This window comes from Propithecus coquereli, unplaced genomic scaffold (genome assembly GCF_000956105.1).
Source record: "Propithecus coquereli isolate 6110/MARCELLA unplaced genomic scaffold, Pcoq_1.0 Scaffold64, whole genome shotgun sequence".
Taxonomy (NCBI): domain Eukaryota; kingdom Metazoa; phylum Chordata; class Mammalia; order Primates; family Indriidae; genus Propithecus; species Propithecus coquereli.
In genome coordinates, this window is record NW_012152396.1 from 5,234,261 (window position 1) to 5,242,656 (window position 8,396).

Below are 8,396 nucleotides of genomic sequence, written 5' to 3' on the forward strand. Positions count from 1 at the left end.
ACCCCCACAGACTCCACCCAGAAACAGTATTGAATCTGGGCACCCTGTTACCCAGTCAAGTTGACACGTGAAATTAACCATCACAGATTCCCAGCTCCCTACAGACATAGCAAAGACACCCTGGAAGGATGGGCCACTGAGAACTGTTGAATAGCATCCAAGAAAAGACATGTCCAGTTTTTTAGACTTCCATATCTGTGCCAATGTGTTTCTGCTCATTCAAGCTCAGGAGGCATCGAAACATTTAAGACTTTTATTCTCAATATTAGCCTATCAGAATTTCTGCATTCTCTGTTGGGGTTTATTAGCAAAGAATGTGGAGGTGATTGCAACCATACTAGAGACAATTGAATGTAGAAACAAATGTTATTGTGACCTCCCAAAATGTGGCCACCTAAGGGGACAACTTTCAGGACAATTGCTATGGACTGAATTGTGTCCCCCCCAATATTCGTATATGGAAGCCCTTAACCATCAATGTGGTTGTATTTGGAGATAGGGCCTTTAGAAAGTAATTAGGTTTGGGTGATGTCATTGGGGTAGGGCCCTCATGATAGGATTAGTGCCCTTACAAGAAGAGATACCAGAGAGCTCGCTCTCTCTCTCTCTCTCTCTATCATGTGGCACACACCCAGAAGGTAGTCATCAGCAATCCAGGAAGAGGGCTTTCACCAGAACCTGACTACGTGGCACCCTGATCTTGGACTTCCAGCCTCCAGAAATATAGGAAAATAAATTTCTATTGTCTAAGCCACCCAGCCTGTGGTATTTTGTTGTGGCAGTCCAGGGTGTGTAACACAGGCAGCATTAGACACTGCAAGCACCCTGCCACCTCACTCCACCACGTCCGTGAGACTTTGTCCAGCACTGCCCTGCCCTGAAAGCTGATGCTTCCAGTTTATGGCCATTGAGACAATCTGCACATTTCCCCTTTCACCTAACCTTTGAATGTCAGTGTGGTCTCTGCAAAGCTACAGTAGACCATGGCATCCAATTTTTAAAAGATCGCAGCCCCTGTTAAATGCATTAAATTCTGATGTATCATCTTAAAAAAAAAGAGCATCTTTAGCTCAGCTTTAGAGTTAAATGAGCTCTAATTAGACACAACCAGACCATGTAGTTAATGAGAGTTTTGCATTTCCCAGTCATGTTAAATTGAGACTTTTTTCCTGGAAAACAAAACAAAACAAAAATGTGGGGCGCGAAGCTCCACCCTGAAGTAGTTCAGTGATCTCAATTTCCTTGTTGGGCTGGCTTCATGAGCTTTCGGATAGCTGAAAGACCTAACCATGGCTATGAATACAAGGAAGGAATATTCTTTACTATATTTCGACATTTCCCAGAAATTTTATAGGAATCCACACACCAGAGAACACTTGTATTGAGTTACCTTTGACTACATTTGTTGTACTAATTAGATTAATGTGGTTAAGAGAGACAAGTAAATTGGTAGTTCAGCAACCTCTGTATAATCATATAATCAACCTTCACAATAGTTTGGGTATAATTTTCTCTTTTTTTTTAGTGAGCTTTGCATTATTATAGTTGCAATATATAGGTATTGTAGAAAATTAGAAAATCCAGCCAAACAAACTTTTTTTTTAATAGAAACTTCCTCTTCCCACCACCCAAAGATTGCCACTGTTCAACCTTAGCTCTTGAGTATATTTTTTAAACGAAGTCACTGATGCCTGGGATCAAGGTTTGAAGCTCTGCCACCACTGGTGAATATGAATTTATTCCCGAGGCAATGGCCCTGTATTTCCAGGGTAGCTCTCAGGAACAGTTCCCTTCAGGAACATTTTCTGAGACATTCCATCAAACTTTAAAAGAAAAAATTCTAAAGCAATTTCCCCACTGATATGCCTGAATTAAGTTGCCATTATTCCAAGACACGTCTAGTTTAGTTCTAATTCTTTTTTTATAGAAAATCATTTACCGCCGCTGCATCCATCGGCTCACTATTCAGAGGGTGGCTCTCTGACCCCATAAAGTACGCTTGGTCTCATGCATCTTTTCCTACCTTTCTGTTAACACTGTAACAGGAAAAAAATGGGATCCCTGCCCTACCTCAGCACCGACACCATAAAAAAAACTGTCCCAGGGACCAAATGCCACCATGTATCTACAGTGACACTCAGAATCTTATAATACATTAGAGGGAAAATTAGAGGAACCGGCTATGGCCCAAGGCCAGCACAGGTCTCACGAGGGTATTCTAGAGCATCCATTGGACCCACCCCTCACATGCCATAAGAGCCACTCTGGATCTCAGTACATAGTAGATTATTGTGGCTTCGGTCACTGAATACGGTCTGAGAATAAGGTTTTCCAGAAAACTAAAATCTTTGTCCTTTCCTGGAGGAAGTTTCTGAAATCTTAATGTATAACTTTTTTGAAGGAAATCTTTTCAACGTCTACATTTTAGACTCAGGAGACAAAACAGACTGTGCATCATCCTTGCGTCTCTGGATAACTCAGGGTCATTGTCACAGAACTGCAGTGGCGCAGCGACGTCATGGGATGCTGGGACAGAGACTAGCCCTGCCAGCCATTAGGCTTCAGCAGGAGCTCCTGCTCCGTCCTGGAGGACCCGCGACCAGGCCTGGGTTGATCACCCCTGCCGATGCCTCCCACCCCCCGCGCTGTCCTCCTTCAGCTCCCCTCCACCCACCTGCTCTTCTTCATTCCACTACTTTCCTCTCCTTTTCTTAGGTTTGGGCCTGGAGAGTTCGCCTGTTAGCTAGAACCAGGGACACCAAGTCATTCGCTCCCTCTGGCTTGTGGTGCCACCTCGCCCCTCCCCTTCCATTCCCTCGTCCTTCAGGACCTCCTGTCGTCTTCATTCTGCGTGTCGTTGATGTTTCCTGGGCTGGTTTTGATCGTCTTTCTCCTCAAAAGCTATCTGGGCCATTGTGAGTTACCCAGCTGGGGTCACTTAGGAGCTTCTCTGTCCTGTGAGGAGCAGCCACCCTGCAGTCACCGGGATCAGTGAAGGGGATCGCGTGCCCCACCCAGCTCCACACCAGCCAGGCTCTTTGAAAACAGTGGTCAGAGCGTTGAAACCTCCTTGTACTATACGCCAAAGCCGTACTTTGCTTACAGTAACTTAATGACCTGAGCAGGGGTTAACAACCTTTGTCATGCCTTGGCACGCATAGCAGGGCAATATTTGCACAGTGCCCCGGAGTAAACCGATTGGACGACCGGCTGCCCTGGTGGCTGAGGAGTTCAATGTCTACACACATACCTGGAACCCATTCTTGGCACATGTTGGGAAGCCTCACTTAAAGAATTATCCTGTTTCCAAAGAACAGAACTCACTCACAGGAAGGGAAAGAACTAGTCGAGATGTATTATATGTGTACTAGAAAGTTCTCCATAATCTGGGAACATTATTTGAAATACCAGCAGGGTTTCCTTAGGCTTAGAGATTAACAACAACACAAAAGGCATTAAGTGTAAGAATAGCTAATGATTTTTGAATTTTCATTAATATAGCACATACTGTTTTAAGTTTTATTCATGAATGTCAGGGAAGAACCCAGCCTCATAAGAGTTGGGATCAAATCCAGCCCTATTTTTATTCAACCCATAAATTAAAAATGGTTTTCATATTTTTGAAAGGCTGTTAAAGAGAAAAATACACAAAGAAGAGTATACAATAGAGATTATGTGTGACCTCAAAGCTTAAAATATTTACTACTTTTATATAAAAAAAATTGCCAACCCCTGCCACAGAGAATGGCAAGGAGTGACAAGACTTCAGAAAGGATCCAAATGACGTGAATGCCCAAGCAGGAAAGCTGGCTTGCCACAACTCCATAGACTGCTTAAGTAGAGAGTGAGCTTCAACAGATCAGAGCAACACAGCTTTCATTTACAGCACAGAAAACATAGGAGCATCACATTTGGTGGCTGGTTCCTCTGCCACTAAATCCCGAGCAACTCGGAGGGCCCAGGTAGTGGCTTCTGCAGGCAGTCGTGCTGCAGCTGAGCGATCTGGGGCTGAGGGCTGAGCACCTTTAATAGCAAGTAGTGAGCAAGCCGGGCTCCTTCCCCTGGGGAGTTAGGAGTCATATGGGAGTCCCTCTGTGTCCCCACGACCTACTTAATTGGCTACGGGACTACAGAAATAGCTCGGCGTCACAGGACGGTTGGGTCTTGCAGTTTGGCACACTCAGCAGGGATGGGTACTGGTGCTCGGGCCCATGGCAGACTGCCTCTCTCAACAGTGGGCTGTCCATTTTATCCTCACCGAAATCCTGTGAAGGCGACACTACTATTTTCCCATTTTGCACTTGAAGAAACCGAGGCTCAGAGAAAGGAAAGTAGCAAAGTAACTTGCTTAATGTCAAAGCAACTTGCCCAAGGTCAAAAGAAAGTTGCCCAAGATTGCATCACTACTGGATGGTGGGCAGGGACCTAACCCCGATCTGTCTGAACACAGAGCCCGATCGATACACAGCTGCCTCTTTTCATTCAGCAGGAAGTCAAGAACCATGTGGACTAGACTTAAATCACGTACCTAAGAAAATAATTCATTGTTTTACTTTCTTCTTTTAATAACAATAATGCTGAGAGATGGCATTTTGACAATGCATAGGTGTGTAATAATCCATTTTTAAGATTTATAGATGTTTAGATGCTTGCCAAAACCCTTTCCTGGTAAAAAATGGATTTGGCTAGATTTTGCCTTTCCCAGTTGTTTGGAAAAATTTTCTTTGCAGTATGAAAGGCAAAACACAGATTTAATTATCTTTCTCTAGCTAACATTTGAACTGCCTAATTATACTAAAAGCATTAACCTCAGATATTACAAATAGCAGCTCACAATAAACTCTTTCCTCGTGATTTAACAAGCCCCATCAATTAAACAAAGTCCCAGACATTTTCCTCCAAACCTTTTACATTATTCTGTCTACATTTCTGCAAACAAGTAACTGATTTGTATGGATAGTACAGAAGCAGGTGCAGAGACGCTCTGTGCATGTGTGTCTGTGTGTGGAAAACTAACTCAAACAGCAGAAGAGGTTGCTGGAAACAGGAATGTGAGTGTATACACACGAAGCCCAGTGCAATGCAAGGCCTAACACGAGGGGGTGAAAGTGAAGGGGGCAGGGCAGTGTTTGTAAATTAAACCCTATTTTAAATGGTATCTAAGAGGATCATGAAATAAAATCATTTATAAAGACTCCTTTCAAATTTGAAATAATACACTGAATGTTTGCTTTGTATATTAAAAATAAAAACATTTGAGGTGTTATTAAGACAGGTTATGTCCAGGTCAAGAGATGAAATTGTGAACTTTTAAACTTTGTCACTCAATTGGCTTGTTCACCTATTAAAGAAACTAAACTTTCCAGAGTCTGTGTTGTTTATGGTATTTTCTTACGACTGACCAATAAGAACAGAATTCTGTTCTGATCTGAAAGGGATCAAAGTGAAATATAAAGAAGAAAGTCAGCACCTACTTCCTCTGGGGATATTAAATGATCTTTGTCCTCTTTTCAATTATTCAAGACATAAACAGATCATCTGTATCCTTCTGAATCTTGTTTGATGGTGTTAGTTCATTAATTCAGAAAATAATCCCTTTCTGTCCAATTTGGCATTTACTGTGTCATGAAGGCCCTAGGCTAGGTTCTGTGAGTGAAGTCAGGAGGAGTAATATGTGGTCTGTTCCACTGGGAACCTCATTATGGGAGAGATGGCTGTGTGTACAGTGGGCACATTTACACACCTGTGGGAGAGATGGCCATGCATATAGTAGACACATTTACACAATGCTGGGAGAGATACCAGGTACGAAGTGTACATATTTATATTACTGTGTAAATATGGGAGAGTTGGCCATTGGGGAGAGATAAGAGAGGTGTGGGAGAGACGACCATAACACAATAAACTCGGTGGCAGGGAACCTTGCGCATCATGGGTGCTCATTTCTTATTGAGCGAATCAACTAATTGGTGCATCAAGGCAGGATGGAGAAAGTACTGTTGGACAAGTACAAAACGTTGTGAAAGTATAAAAGAGAAAGAGTTATTCATTCATTAAATAAATACTTGCTGTGTTCCTACTGTGTGCCAGGCACTGTTTTAAGCATATGCACATGGCTGTTACTTCTGGTTAGAAACTTCAAGAAAATGACATGAAGGAATTGGCACGTGCCCTAGACTTTAAAGTTCAGATTATAGATTTGAACGGGCACAAATGGGCCTGAGAGAATTTCATGAGAAACTAAAAGCTCAGGTTGGCTGGAGACGGCAGGGCACAATGGCTAGGATTACAAAGGTGGTATAAGCCAAAGTGACTGAAGAAAGGGCCTTCAGTACTGGAGGATCAGTATGGACTTAGTTTTGCAGACAGTGAGGAGCTATTGAAACTCTTGAAGTCCTGAATGTAGATCATCTTTGAGAAGGCTGAGGACAAAGCAGATCACCAAAATGGGTAGGGATTTCTCCCCACCAGCAACCAAACAGTTCTTTCCTTTAGCAGATTTTCTAGTGGACGCCAGCTGGATGTTCTCTAATTTGATTCAATTTCGACACTATCTACCTGGAGACAGTGTCAGACCCCACAGGTTAAGGGCTCAGTCCCACAAGACTGCCCCCTACTTCAGATGCCACTCACAAGAAGGAGGTTGCAACCTAGGCTTCTTACCCACCAGTTATAGATCAGGGGTCCCATGTCCCCCTCCTCAAATTTGACTAATTCGCTAGAGTGCTCACAGAACTCAGGGAAACACTTACTTAACTCTTACCAGTTTATGATTAAGGATATTACAAAGGGCACGAATGAACAGCCAGATGGGGAGACGGATAGGACAAGGTATGTGGGAAAGGGCATGGAGCTTCCACGCCCTCTCTGGGCAGCCACCCTCCAAGAACCCGCACGTGTTCAGCTATCTGGAAGCTCTCCAACCCCTGTTCCTTTTAAGTTTTTGTGAAGGAGTCATTAAATAGGTATGATAGATTAAATTATTGGCCATTGGTAATCAACTTGACTTTCAGCCCCTCTCCCCTTCCCAGAGGTTGTGGGGTGGGGCTGAAAGTCCCAAACTTCCAGTCCTACCTCGATCATTCAGTGACCAGCCCCCATCCTAACTGCTCGCTAGTCACACCCCCAGCCATCTCATTAGACAGTCTTATCACTCCAGAGATCACTAGGGTTTTAGAAGCTGTATGTCAGGAAATGGGATAAAGACAAAATATATATTTCATGATATCACAGGGGGATCCACCTGGCAATGCTGTGTAGATTGGATTGGTGATGTTAGTGGTGGAAGCATCAGGGATGAGGCTTTGCAGCAAGGGAGTAATAATAGAAATGTAAAGAAAAAGATGAATACAAGGAATATTGGAAGGTTAGAATCTATAACATATGGAAGACATCATGCATGTAAAACTGCTGAAACTAGAAAACACATCAGGTAATAGATAGTAAGAGACCAAGGTGTCAAAGATAACTCCTGAGCTTCGAATTTACCTGATTTGGAGGTTGAAGGCACCACTAATGAAAATAGGAACCAAAGGGAGAGGATCAGATTATCAGGAAAGATGAATTTTGGATATACTGGACTTGAAATGAGAGCCCAGTATCCATATGGAAATGTGGAGCATGTCCAATGCACGGGGTTTTTCATCCAAACAAGCAGGGCCTGGAAACAACAGCAATATGTTCTTAAAGAAGTGACTTTCACCCATTAGATAGCAATTTCATTGATACCTTCATCTGCAAAACCAGTATTTGCAGCTGGAAGGAGGAAGAGTTTTGCAGCTGCAGTATAAATAGGGATTAGTGAGCTTCTCCAGAAAACTGTTGGCCTCAGCACAACACAGAGCTGGCCAGAGATGAAACTCACATATGTAGGAACAGTATCAGAATAGCAAATGGACTTCAGGTTCTGTCCATGATCCAAGAGACAGGGACTTAGGGCTATCCAGGGAAAGTCTTGGAAAGTCACAGGTTACTACTGGCTGAGCTGGGAAGACACTGAGAATCCCAAAAGAGTGGGAGGTTAGGATCAGAAAGTAAGAAGTTGGCCAAAATAATGGGTGTCAACCAAGCATAGAAAATTAGGATAATCGGACTAATTTTGCCAGATGGCAAAATTTTTTGCCTGAGTTCGCCTTTAAAATAGTCCATTTGGCATATAAATGCCAATTTGAGGCCCTGTGGTGTTGTAAACTTGCCAGTCACTATTTGACAAAGATAATAGCTGAAGCCATCAGATCGGGTGACATTGTGAAGAGAAGCTCCTATATTTACAGAATGGGAAAAGGAGCTAAATGTGGAGAATACAGAGATAAAAGAAGGACCAAAGGATGCACTATTTTGGAAGTAAAGGGAACAGATTTCACAGTCAACCCTTCTATGAGACCAAATAGTTATAT